This window comes from Oncorhynchus gorbuscha, linkage group LG08 (genome assembly GCF_021184085.1).
Source record: "Oncorhynchus gorbuscha isolate QuinsamMale2020 ecotype Even-year linkage group LG08, OgorEven_v1.0, whole genome shotgun sequence".
Taxonomy (NCBI): domain Eukaryota; kingdom Metazoa; phylum Chordata; class Actinopteri; order Salmoniformes; family Salmonidae; genus Oncorhynchus; species Oncorhynchus gorbuscha.
Window position 1 is genome coordinate 25,935,231 of NC_060180.1, and position 17,428 is coordinate 25,952,658.

General features: G+C 40.6%; 1 long non-coding RNA gene across 1 annotated transcript; it reads right to left on the minus strand.

The window, feature by feature from the left end:
- Nucleotides 1–4,039: 4,039 nt before the first annotated feature.
- On the minus strand, nucleotides 4,040–5,261 carry LOC124040810. Its single transcript, XR_006839796.1, has 2 exons — nucleotides 4,869–5,261; nucleotides 4,040–4,524 (listed from the first exon to the last, which is right to left on the minus strand). It is a non-coding gene; the product is annotated as an uncharacterized LOC124040810 (long non-coding RNA).
- Nucleotides 5,262–17,428: the final 12,167 nt, after the last annotated feature.

A 17,428-nucleotide genomic window follows, 5' to 3' on the forward strand; every position in this document is an offset into this window, starting at 1 on the left:
GTATGCACTACACCGCAGGATGAGAACCAAGTTCACCTCTGATCAGATTTGCAGACTAGAACGAACATTCAACAAACACAAATACCTCGGTACAACTCAGAGGAGAAAGATTGCTGAGAAAATGAAGCTCTCTGAAACTCAGGTAAGGACACAAGCCATAGCCTAAGCTACGACATGTCTTCTCGACTTGGATTTAATGGTTTGATCAAGAAACACCATTACAACGTTAGCATTCATTAATATATCATATTATTTCCTTTCAGGTGAAAACGTGGTTTCAAAACAGAAGGATGAAGCTGAAACGCGAGGTCCAAGACCTGCGACCAGAATTATTTTCTACTCCAGCATCTCTGCTGCCTCCACTGGTCTACGCCGCTCCGTCATTTCAGCACCAAGCGCCTGGTGGACAGCTCCACAACTTCGCCCGCAGAACACAAGCGCTCTGCCCACATCACATCCATTTGCAACAGATGATTCATGGAAAACCAATTCTCCCCATGATGTTGGCGCCCTGTTACTACTGACTGGACAGCAATCCTAAAGACTGATTCTTAAAGTATAACTTCTGTTTTAATAGTGAACTTCTGTTTAATTATTTGACTCGCAACTGGTTGATTCCAATTGGGGAATTTGTATCTAGAATCTAGATCTGTCTCCATCGTTGTCTGTTTTGAGGCTATTGTAGACATTTTAATTACTTGCAAAGTACTACGTTTGATGTATATATAAATAAATATATAAATAAATAAACAAGTAAGTAAACATTTGAATATTACGTTTTTCACAAATAAAATGTGTAATTGTCACCGGCTTCTTGCTTTTTTACCTTGTGCTTGTTTTTGCCATTATGCATGTACTATTCCATAATAGTTTCGGTTCAGTCCTTGGAATAATTGTCTTTTAATCAGACAGTTCCCCCACAATCAGGGGCACATTTCATTCACACTTACGTTCACTAATCTGCCAAACACTGGGCAGCAGGTAGCTGACAATCGGTCTGTTCTGCCCCTGAAAAAGGCAGTTAACCCACTGTTCATGGGCGTCATTTAAAATAAAGTTGGTCTGTTCTTAAACTGAATTACCTAGTTGAATAAATCAATACATATTCTAGGTCAACTAAACATAAAATCCATGACACCATAAGTGGTTATATAGCTATGAGACGAGTTATTGACACGGGACGTTAGCGTGGCTTGTGTATGAAAGAACACAATTGCTTGGTGTTTAAACACCTGTCATATGGTCACGCAACAAGCGGTATAATTCCAGAAAACGTATGGCAATAACTTGTCGTTGATTCCTCGTTGGTGCTTATTTTGGTATCGCCCATTCCTTCTATAGGTTTAGCAAATATTCCGTAGGTGTCAGTGGTGCGTTTCTTCAACCCAACCCTTTACATTGTGAACATGCAGACTACATCATGATCACAATTGATCGTATCTAGGGTTAGGGCGGCAGGGTAGCCTAGTGGTTAGAGCGTTGGACTAGTAACCGCAAGTTCAAACCCCCGAGCTGACAAGGTACAAATCTGTCGTTCTGACCCTGAACAGGCAGTTAACCCACTGTTCCTAGGCCGTCATTGAAAATAAGATTTTGTTTTTAACTGACTTGCAAGGTTAATATATCAGTAGGCAGTATAGGCCACTGGTATCTGTCTGCAGCAACATGTAGTGGCATACAGATATATACGTCTGTATGCAGTTAGATACGCCTGTCTGTCTGTATGCCGGCTGCTGTAGACAAATATTTCCGATGGCGTCCGGTGGTATATGGTGTGGCTCCGAGCCTTGCCTGCACTCCGCTAGCAGGAGATTTGCATCTTCAAAGAGGTTGAAAGAGACATCAAAGAAGAGGTATCTACAAGATCATTGAGCTCTATTGTCTCTCAATCGAAGGATTCGCACTTACTCGAGAGGTGCGAGGGAACGGCGCCCTAAAGTCTGCTAGAGGTGTATATTACCTCAAGTTAAAGTCATTAGTTGATACCAGCTAAATAGGTGGCTGATTGAGTCATTCCGAATTTCCGTCATAAACAATTCTGGAGTCATTCAAGGGTCCATCCCATTTACCAATGGGACATTTATGTGGAAACTAGTCTATTTATGTCCCCTCTAATAGGATGATATGCTCACTCTATCTCAACCAGTTCTGAGTGAAGTTGTTTCTGAAAAATAGAACATCTGACACAACACTCAGGGCTTGCAGTGCATCTGAGGTCAAATATGCCCAGATATTATCGAGGAGTAGTATGAAATGTACATGCACTCACTACAGTATGGAAATGTATGTTCTCACTACTGTAAATCGCTCTGGATAAGAGCATCTGCTAAATGACTCGAATGTAAATGTCAAAAAATGTAGCCAGTCCAGCAAAATCACAGCTCTGGTATTGAGTCACTGACTGTGCACTCTATTAAACAAAGACATGTAGAGTTTCACGTTTCCAAACAATAGGCCTAAATGATATATTATATTTTAAATCTATGGTTTATGCAAAATCTAAGGGATACTGACACCTATTGCTGTTGGTATTGGTCTATTGAATACAGGACTGGTATTGGGCTCTGCAAAAAAATCCTCATGATTTGTTTTGCTTCTTGCATTAAGTTTGGTAAGGCACAGATAACAACCAATAGTTAAACATGCCCACTTGTCTGTAGACTGAGAGGCAATGTTTTTGCATGACCAAAATGGTGATCTGCATATGAGTGTGGTGTTGTGGACCTAAAGGAACTCAGGTATTGTCTAAGCTAAATGGAAAGGATAAGTGTAGGCCTCTTTTTAAAAATATTTTTTAGATTTGTTTAAATCACTGTATTTTTAGTACAACAATAGATACCTCTTAAATTCATCATTCCAAACAGTCCATTTCTGAGTGAATAAGCTATTGTTAATATCTAAAGCCAGCTGAATCTGAATCAGTCCATCTGAGTTTGTTTGATCTGAGGGTGGGTATTGGGTAAGAAGGGATTGTCTTTAGGTTGAACCAGATTGTTTCCGGGTGTTGAGGAGACCTGGAAGAAAAACATTTTATTTCACTTATTTTGTAAGTGCTACTCATCCATTTACTGTATGAGTTGTTTACTAAAATTGTGTCAAGAACACAGTTTGTTGTAATTCAATAAATCAAAAATACTACAAACTGAGCACCAGGCATATCATTTAAATACATTTTCTGTCATTGGTTGACAAAACATTATTCTGGTAATACCCACTAGGAGGCACAACATGAACTGTTATTACAGTATTTAAAAATGAACTGCAGTTTACTTTATGGTTAATGTTAATAATTCACCATTGTGACAAACTAACATGTGTAGTAATGTCAGAATGTGCTAACTGCCCTGCTAAGAGCTGACTGCTCTGTGGCTGAATGGCTACAGACGGAGGGGAGCCGACAGGACTGAGGAGGGTGGGAATAGTAGTCTCAATGGCTGTATTCTGCATAATGAGCACTCATGTTATTCCCCCATCACTCACTCTTCCAGTTTATTCTTGGCTACAGATGGCTCTGATACAGGTCGATGTTATTCAAGAAGTACAAGCATCTATTGCAACTGAATTCTCGGAATTAAAGGCAAGATTCTTAGAACCGTGCATAGTTCTTAGAAACCAGCATAGTTTTAAGAACATTGCGTAATTTTGGAAAATCACGGAGATTCCTGTTTTTTGGAAAATGTGTATGATAAGATCAGAAACACACTATTTCAAACCTTTTTCTTTTACCATAACTACTTTATATTCTTCTTTACATCTCATAGGCTCGAGGAAACGCGGATCTAAATCATATTGTGCAATGCCCTTGACCTTATAAAGATGGCCATTCCTCGAAATCTTATTCATTTGTGAATGTTCTGTTAAAATCGTCTTAGTGTCATTTCTGCAAGGTATAAGGTGGTATGGTGTTATTTAAACGATGTCAAAGAATAACTCAAATGTAAATCTATTTAAGATGTGATTGTCTGATTACTCACTAACTATCCAATTGAAGGGATACATTTGTCCTGTAACCGAAAATAAGACAATTGAAGATCAATAATTGGTTCTTCATCCCAACATTTTTTTTATAGACTGTTACTGAACAACACCAGACAATTCCACCCACTAGGTGGACAACGCATCAATATAGAAAGCAGGCAATAAAACAACAACTTGGACATCGACAAAATATACTATAGTTGTATCATCAAAAATACAAAATAAAGGAAATGACAATAGAATATTTCAGGACATTGTAAAACCCAGTTTCTCGTGACGAGGTATGGTACAGTCTCTCCACTGAGTTCAGGGTTTCTTGTTGTGGTTTTGTTTTCTGCGGTTCTCTGGTTCAGGTCCAAGATGGGGGAACAGGGAGAACTTAGGGCTGTGCTGGTTGACCAGGGGCAGTCCGGTCGGTGAAATACCTCTGCAGCCCCATTTTCCCATGCCCTATGCCTCTTTAAAGCTAGATCTCAAAGAGGTATATGCATAGGAAAAAGGAACAGCGAGTACAGATACCCCCTTCGAATCGGCCGCTGTGTGGACCTAGAAGGGAGAGACACAGACAACCCCACAGAATTAACTCTTTGGATTTGAAAACTTATGCAATGTCATTCAAATAACGTCAAAAAACGAAGTGATTCATATTTGATCATGTATCGGCAACTTTGCACAAGTAAATAATACTTTAGAATACGTTGAAAAAAAAAATCAGGACTTCACTCATTGAATAAGACAATAACTGCAATTAACACATTCTTAATAATTATTTGCTTAACAGGACATGTGAAAAAACTAAAATAGACTTTATTCTCTGCCTGAGCCTGTAGGATAGAGTTTTAGGTCTATATTATTATCAAGTGAAAATCATCCAAAAGAAGCTGACTTACCCTGTGCAGATCCAGAGCTCTCTCCCCAAAGCAAACACCTTCTCGTGGGCATTTATCCCTCCCCAGAGACCTTGAAGATGTTTGAGAAAGACAGAGTAGCTGTTTTCTGAGCTCCGTCAGCACTTAGCCCACCTCCTTGGTTTCAGGCCATGGCATAACATGCACCTGCAGGGGCCAGAGCAACCCCCTAAAAAAATAGGTACATTACATAAAGTAACCAGCAACAAGCACGACAAAGCCTCAGTGTCTCAGCTAAGGCTGATTGGCTGTCATTGCTCGCCATGGTAGTGGAGGATAAACTTGCTACATAATCTGCTATCTTCCTCACAGACATCAACAGCACAGCGAGGAAGGAGGGAGAGGGTTAGGACACCTCGTTCCTACGGGCTGAAATGTTTCTTATCGGTTCAGGGTCTCTTTCTCTCCCCCTCCCAGGAGAGGCCCCATGCTTTAGTACTCCTCAAGGTCTTCGGACAAGGACTCTCAGGATGTGCTGAGGTGAGACATTCACACACGAGTGTGTGCACGCACCAATGTAGTATAAGGTGAATGCACCAATTTGTAAGTCGCTCTGGATAAGAGCGTCTGCTAAATGACTTAAATGTAATGTAATGTAATGTATACCCATGCACACACACAAATGCACACACATTCATACAGTACACACACATGCATTGCACATGCACTGATGTGCTCTCTCTTCAGCGCACACACACACACACACACACACACACACACACACACACACACACACACACACACACACACACACACACACACACACACACACACACACACACACACACACACACACACACACACACACACACACACACACACACACACACACACACAGTGTAGCAGTAGGGGCGTTCTGGTATGTCAAGGCCAGAGGCCAACACATACCCTCTCACCAGACCGAAATGAAACTGTGTGAAACTGCACTCCTCTTCTGGTTTTGTACTAAGGGGTGTTCATGTATCATAGAAGTTGTTATCGGACGTCCTGTCATACCTGACCATATCCTCATATGACCATATCCTCACATGACCATATCCTTACATGACCATATCCTTACATGACCATATCCTCACATGACCATATCCTTACATATCCATATCCTCACATGACCATATCCATACATGACCATATCCTTACATGACCACATACTCACATGACCATATCCTTACATATCCATATCCTCACATGACCAAATCCATATCCTCACATGACCATATCCTCACATGACCATATCCTCACATGACCATATCCTCACATGACCATATGCTTACATGGCCATATCCTCACATGACCATATCCTCACATGACCATATCCATATCCTCACATGGCCATATGCTTACATGACCATATCCTCACATGACCATATCCTTACATATCCATATCCTCACATGACCAAATCCATATCCTCACATGACCATATCCTCACATGACCATATCCTCACATGACCATATCCTCACATGACCATATGCTTACATGGCCATATCCTCACATGACCATATCCTCACATGACCATATCCATATCCTCACATGGCCATATGCTTACATGACCATATCCTCACATGACCATATCCTTACATGACCATATCCTTACATGACCATATCCTCACATGACCATATCCTCACATGGCCATATCCTTACATGACCATATCCTCACATGACCATATCCTCACATGACCATATCCTCACATGGCCATATCCTTACATGACCATATCCTCACATGACCATATCCATATCCTCACATGGCCATATCCTCACATGACCATATCCATATCCTCACATGGCCATATCCTCACATGGCCATATCCTCACATGACCATATCCATATCCTCACATGGCCATATCCTCACATGACCATATCCATATCCTCACATGGCCATATCCTCACATGACCATATCCTCACATGACCATATCCATATCCTCACATGGCCATATCCTCACATGACCATATCCTCACATGACCATATCCATATCCTCACATGACCATATCCTCACATGACCATATTCTCACATGACCATATCCTCACATGACCATATCCATATCCTCACATGGCCATATCCTTACATGACCATTTCCTCATGGCCATATCCTCACATGACCATATCCTCACATGACCATATCCATATCCTCACATGGCCATATCCTCACATGGCCATATCCTTACATGACCATATACTTACATGGCCATTTCCTCACATGACCATATCCTCACATGACCATATCCATATCCTCACATGACCATATCCTTACATGACCATATACTTACATGACCATATCCTCACATGACCATATCCATATCCTCACATGGCCATATCCTTACATGACCATATCCTCACATGACCATATCCTCACATGACCATATACTTACATGACCATATCCTCACATGACCATATCCTCACATGACCATATACTTACATGACCATATCCTCACATGACCATATCCTCACATGACCATATCCTTACATATCCATATCCTCACATGACCATATCCATACATGACCATATCCTTACATGACCACATACTCACATGACCATATCCTTACATATCCATATCCTCACATGACCAAATCCATATCCTCACATGACCATATCCTCACATGACCATATCCTCACATGACCATATCCTCACATGACCATATGCTTACATGGCCATATCCTCACATGACCATATCCTCACATGACCATATCCATATCCTCACATGGCCATATGCTTACATGACCATATCCTCACATGACCATATCCTTACATATCCATATCCTCACATGACCAAATCCATATCCTCACATGACCATATCCTCACATGACCATATCCTCACATGACCATATCCTCACATGACCATATGCTTACATGGCCATATCCTCACATGACCATATCCTCACATGACCATATCCATATCCTCACATGGCCATATGCTTACATGACCATATCCTCACATGACCATATCCTTACATGACCATATCCTTACATGACCATATCCTCACATGACCATATCCTCACATGGCCATATCCTTACATGACCATATCCTCACATGACCATATCCTCACATGACCATATCCTCACATGGCCATATCCTTACATGACCATATCCTCACATGACCATATCCATATCCTCACATGGCCATATCCTCACATGACCATATCCATATCCTCACATGGCCATATCCTCACATGGCCATATCCTCACATGACCATATCCATATCCTCACATGGCCATATCCTCACATGACCATATCCATATCCTCACATGGCCATATCCTCACATGACCATATCCTCACATGACCATATCCATATCCTCACATGGCCATATCCTCACATGACCATATCCTCACATGACCATATCCATATCCTCACATGACCATATCCTCACATGACCATATTCTCACATGACCATATCCTCACATGACCATATCCATATCCTCACATGGCCATATCCTTACATGACCATTTCCTCACATGGCCATATCCTCACATGACCATATCCTCACATGACCATATCCATATCCTCACATGGCCATATCCTCACATGGCCATATCCTTACATGACCATATACTTACATGGCCATTTCCTCACATGACCATATCCTCACATGACCATATCCATATCCTCACATGACCATATCCTTACATGACCATATACTTACATGACCATATCCTCACATGACCATATCCATATCCTCCCATGGCCATATCCTTACATGACCATATCCTCACATGACCATATCCTCACATGACCATATACTTACATGACCATATCCTCACATGACCATATCCTCACATGACCATATACTTACATGACCATATCCTCACATGACCATATCCTCACATGGCCATATCCTCACATGACCATATACTTACTTGACCATATCCTCACATGACCATATCCTCACATGACCATATCCATATCCTCACATGACCATATCCATACATGACCATATCCTCACATGACCATATGCATACATGACCATATCCTCACATGACCATATACTTACATGACCATATCCTCACATGACCATATCCTCACATGTCCATATCCTCACATGACCATATCCATACATGACCATATCCTCACATGGCCATATCCATACATGACCATATCCTCACATGACCATATCCATACATGTCCATATCCTCACATGACCATATCCATACATGACCATATCCTCACATGACCATATCCATACATGACCATATCCATACATGACCATATCCATACATGACCATATCCTCACATGACCATATCCATACATGACCATATCCATACATGACCATATCCATACATGACCATATCCATACATGACCATATCCATACATGACCATATCCATACATGACCATATCCTCACATGACCATATCCATACATGACCATATCCATACATGACCATATCCATACATGACCATATCCATACATGACCATATCCATACATGACCATATCCTCAGATGACCATATCCATACATGACCATATCCATACATGACCATATCCTCACATGACCATATCCATACATGACCATATCCTCACATGACCATATCCATACATGACCATATCCTCACATGACCATATCCATACATGACCATATCCATACATGACCATATCCATACATGACCATATCCTCTCATTACCATATCCTCACGTGACCATATCCATACATGACCATATCCATATCCTCACATGACCATATCCATACATGACCATATCCATACATGTCCATATCCTCACATGACCATATCCATACATGACCATATCCATACATGACCATATCCATACATGACCATATCCATATCCTCACATGACCATATCCATACATGACCATATCCATACATGTCCATATCCTCACATGACCATATCCATACATGACCGTATCCATACATGTCCATATCCTCACATGAGCATATCCTCACATTACCATATCCTCACATGACCATATCCATACATGACCATATCCATATCCTCACATGACCATATCCTCACATGACCATATCCATACATGACCATATCCATATCCTCACATGACCATATCCATACATGACCATATCCATACATGTCCATATCCTCACATGACCATATCCTCACATGAACATATCCTCACATGACCATATCCATACATGTCCATATCCTCACATGACCATATCCATACATGTCCATATCCTCACATGACCATATCCTCACATGACCATATCCTCACATGACCATATCCATACATATCCATATCCTCACATGTCCATATCCTCACATTACCATATCCTCACATGACCATATCCATACATGACCATATCCATATCCTCACATGACCATATCCATACATGACCATATCCATACATGTCCATATCCTCACATGACCATATCCTCACATGACCATATCCTCACATGACCATATCCATACATGTCCATATCCATATCCTCACATGACCATATCCATACATGACCATATCCATACATGACCATATCCATACATGTCCATATCCTCACATGGCCATATCCTCACATGACCATATCCATACATGTCCATATCCATATCCTCACATGACCATATCCATACATGACCATATCCATACATGACCATATCCATACATGTCCATATCCTCACATGGCCATATCCTCACATGTCCATATCCATACATGACCATATCCATACATGTCCATATCCATATCCTCACATGACCATATCCATACATGACCATATCCATACATGACCATATCCATACATGTCCATATCCATATCCTCACATGTCCATATCCTCACATGACCATATCCTCACATGACCATATCCTCACATGACCATATCCATACATGTCCATATCCTCACATGACCATATCCATACATGTCCATATCCTCACATGACGATATCCTCACATGGCCATATCCATACATGACCATATCCTCACATGACCATATCCATACATGTCCATATCCTCACATGACCATATCCATACATGACCATATCCTCACATGACCATATCCATACATGACCATATCCATACATGACCATATCCATACATGACCATATCCTCACATGACCATATCCATACATGACCATATCCATACATGACCATATCCATACATGACCATATCCTCACATGACCATATCCATACATGACCATATCCATACATGACCATATCCATACATGACCATATCCATACATGACCATATCCATACATGACCATATCCTCACATGACCATATCCATACATGACCATATCCATACATGACCATATCCATACATGATCATATCCATACATGACCATATCCATACATGACCATATCCATACATGACCATATCCTCACATGACCATATCCATACATGACCATATCCATACATGACCATATCCTCACATGACCATATCCATACATGACCATATCCTCACATGACCATATCCATACATGACCATATCCTCACATGACCATATCCATACATGACCATATCCATACATGACCATATCCATACATGACCATATCCTCACATGTCCATATCCATACATGTCCATATCCTCTCATGACCATATCCTCACATTACCATATCCTCACATGACCATATCCATACATGACCATATCCATATCCTCACATGACCATATCCATACATGACCATATCCATACATGTCCATATCCTCACATGACCATATCCATACATGACCATATCCATACATGTCCATATCCTCACATGACCATATCCTCACATTACCATATCCTCACATGACCATATCCATACATGACCATATCCATATCCTCACATGACCATATCCATACATGACCATATCCATACATGTCCATATCCTCACATGACCATATCCATACATGACCATATCCATATCCTCACATGACCATATCCATACATGACCATATCCATACATGTCCATATCCTCACATGACCATATCCTCACATGACCATATCCTCACATGACCATATCCATACATGTCCATATCCATATCCTCACATGACCATATCCATACATGACCATATCCATACATGACCATATCCATACATGTCCATATCCTCACATGGCCATATCCTCACATGACCATATCCATACATGTCCATATCCATATCCTCACATGACCATATCCATACATGACCATATCCATACATGACCATATCCATACATGTCCATATCCTCACATGGCCATATCCTCACATGTCCATATCCATACATGACCATATCCATACATGTCCATATCCATATCCTCACATGACCATATCCATACATGACCATATCCATACATGACCATATCCATACATGTCCATATCCTCACATGACCATATCCATACATGTCCATATCCATATCCTCACATGTCCATATCCTCACATGACCATATCCTCACATGACCATATCCTCACATGACCATATCCATACATGTCCATATCCTCACATGACCATATCCATACATGTCCATATCCTCACATGACGATATCCTCACATGGCCATATCCATACATGACCATATCCTCACATGACCATATCCATACATGTCCATATCCTCACATGACCATATCCATACATGACCATATCCTCACATGACCATATCCATACATGACCATATCCATACATGACCATATCCATACATGACCATATCCTCACATGACCATATCCATACATGACCATATCCATACATGACCATATCCATACATGACCATATCCTCACATGACCATATCCATACATGACCATATCCATACATGACCATATCCATACATGACCATATCCATACATGACCATATCCATACATGACCATATCCTCACATGACCATATCCATACATGACCATATCCATACATGACCATATCCATACATGATCATATCCATACATGACCATATCCATACATGACCATATCCATACATGACCATATCCTCACATGACCATATCCATACATGACCATATCCATACATGACCATATCCTCACATGACCATATCCATACATGACCATATCCTCACATGACCATATCCATACATGACCATATCCTCACATGACCATATCCATACATGACCATATCCATACATGACCATATCCATACATGACCATATCCTCACATGTCCATATCCATACATGTCCATATCCTCTCATGACCATATCCTCACATTACCATATCCTCACATGACCATATCCATACATGACCATATCCATATCCTCACATGACCATATCCATACATGACCATATCCATACATGTCCATATCCTCACATGACCATATCCATACATGACCATATCCATACATGTCCATATCCTCACATGACCATATCCTCACATTACCATATCCTCACATGACCATATCCATACATGACCATATCCATATCCTCACATGACCATATCCATACATGACCATATCCATACATGTCCATATCCTCACATGACCATATCCTCACATGACCATATCCTCACATGACCATATCCATACATGTCCATATCCTCACATGACCATATCCATACATGTCCATATCCTCACATGACCATATCTTCACATGACCATATCCTCACATGACCATATCCATACATGTCCATATCCTCACATGTCCATATCCTCACATTACCATATCCTCACATGACCATATCCATACATGACCATATCCATATCCTCACATGACCATATCCATACATGACCATATCCATACATGTCCATATCCTCACTTGACCATATCCTCACATGACCATATCCTCACATGACCATATCCATACATGTCCATATCCATATCTTCACATGACCATATCCATACATGACCATATCCATACATGACCATATCCATACATGTCCATATCCTCACATGGCCATATCCTCACATGACCATATCCTCACATGACCATATCCATACATGTCCATATCCATATCCTCACATGACCATATCCATACATGACCATATCCATACATGACCATATCCATACATGTCCATATCCTCACATGGCCATATCCTCACATGTCCATATCCATACATGACCATATCCATACATGTCCATATCCTCACATGACCATATCCTCACATGACCATATCCTCACATGACCATATCCATACATGTCCATATCCATATCCTCACATGACCATATCCATACATGTCCATATCCATATCCTCACATGACCATATCCATACATGACCATATCCTCACATGTCCATATCCATACATGTCCATATCCTCTCATGACCATATCCTCACATTACCATATCCTCACATGACCATATCCATACATGACCATATCCATATCCTCACATGACCATATCCATACATGACCATATCCATACATGTCCATATCCTCACATGACCATATCCATACATGACCATATCCATACATGTCCATATCCTCACATGACCATATCCTCACATTACCATATCCTCACATGACCATATCCATACATGACCATATCCATATCCTCACATGACCATATCCATACATGACCATATCCATACATGTCCATATCCTCACATGACCATATCCTCACATGACCATATCCTCACATGACCATATCCATACATGTCCATATCCTCACATGACCATATCCATACATGACCATATCCATACATGACCATATCCATACATGACCATATCCTCAGATGACCATATCCATACATGACCATATCCATACATGACCATATCCTCACATGACCATATCCATACATGACCATATCCTCACATGACCATATCCATACATGACCATATCCTCACATGACCATATCCATACATGACCATATCCATACATGACCATATCCATACATGACCATATCCTCTCATTACCATATCCTCACGTGACCATATCCATACATGACCATATCCATATCCTCACATGACCATATCCATACATGACCATATCCATACATGTCCATATCCTCACATGACCATATCCATACATGACCATATCCATACATGACCATATCCATACATGACCATATCCATATCCTCACATGACCATATCCATACATGACCATATCCATACATGTCCATATCCTCACATGACCATATCCATACATGACCATATCCATACATGTCCATATCCTCACATGAGCATATCCTCACATTACCATATCCTCACATGACCATATCCATACATGACCATATCCATATCCTCACATGACCATATCCTCACATGACCATATCCATACATGACCATATCCATATCCTCACATGACCATATCCATACATGACCATATCCATACATGTCCATATCCTCACATGACCATATCCTCACATGAACATATCCTCACATGACCATATCCATACATGTCCATATCCTCACATGACCATATCCATACATGTCCATATCCTCACATGACCATATCCTCACATGACCATATCCTCACATGACCATATCCATACATATCCATATCCTCACATGTCCATATCCTCACATTACCATATCCTCACATGACCATATCCATACATGACCATATCCATATCCTCACATGACCATATCCATACATGACCATATCCATACATGTCCATATCCTCACATGACCATATCCTCACATGACCATATCCTCACATGACCATATCCATACATGTCCATATCCATATCCTCACATGACCATATCCATACATGACCATATCCATACATGACCATATCCATACATGTCCATATCCTCACATGGCCATATCCTCACATGACCATATCCATACATGTCCATATCCATATCCTCACATGACCATATCCATACATGACCATATCCATACATGACCATATCCATACATGTCCATATCCTCACATGGCCATATCCTCACATGTCCATATCCATACATGACCATATCCATACATGTCCATATCCATATCCTCACATGACCATATCCATACATGACCATATCCATACATGACCATATCCATACATGTCCATATCCATATCCTCACATGTCCATATCCTCACATGACCATATCCTCACATGACCATATCCTCACATGACCATATCCATACATGTCCATATCCTCACATGACCATATCCATACATGTCCATATCCTCACATGACGATATCCTCACATGGCCATATCCATACATGACCATATCCTCACATGACCATATCCATACATGTCCATATCCTCACATGACCATATCCATACATGACCATATCCTCACATGACCATATCCATACATGACCATATCCATACATGACCATATCCATACATGACCATATCCTCACATGACCATATCCATACATGACCATATCCATACATGACCATATCCATACATGACCATATCCTCACATGACCATATCCATACATGACCATATCCATACATGACCATATCCATACATGACCATATCCATACATGACCATATCCATACATGACCATATCCTCACATGACCATATCCATACATGACCATATCCATACATGACCATATCCATACATGATCATATCCATACATGACCATATCCATACATGACCATATCCATACATGACCATATCCTCACATGACCATATCCATACATGACCATATCCATACATGACCATATCCTCACATGACCATATCCATACATGACCATATCCTCACATGACCATATCCATACATGACCATATCCTCACATGACCATATCCATACATGACCATATCCATACATGACCATATCCATACATGACCATATCCTCACATGTCCATATCCATACATGTCCATATCCTCTCATGACCATATCCTCACATTACCATATCCTCACATGACCATATCCATACATGACCATATCCATATCCTCACATGACCATATCCATACATGACCATATCCATACATGTCCATATCCTCACATGACCATATCCATACATGACCATATCCATACATGTCCATATCCTCACATGACCATATCCTCACATTACCATATCCTCACATGACCATATCCATACATGACCATATCCATATCCTCACATGACCATATCCATACATGACCATATCCATACATGTCCATATCCTCACATGACCATATCCATACATGACCATATCCATATCCTCACATGACCATATCCATACATGACCATATCCATACATGTCCATATCCTCACATGACCATATCCTCACATGACCATATCCTCACATGACCATATCCATACATGTCCATATCCATATCCTCACATGACCATATCCATACATGACCATATCCATACATGACCATATCCATACATGTCCATATCCTCACATGGCCATATCCTCACATGACCATATCCATACATGTCCATATCCATATCCTCACATGACCATATCCATACATGACCATATCCATACATGACCATATCCATACATGTCCATATCCTCACATGGCCATATCCTCACATGTCCATATCCATACATGACCATATCCATACATGTCCATATCCATATCCTCACATGACCATATCCATACATGACCATATCCATACATGACCATATCCATACATGTCCATATCCTCACATGACCATATCCATACATGTCCATATCCATATCCTCACATGTCCATATCCTCACATGACCATATCCTCACATGACCATATCCTCACATGACCATATCCATACATGTCCATATCCTCACATGACCATATCCATACATGTCCATATCCTCACATGACGATATCCTCACATGGCCATATCCATACATGACCAT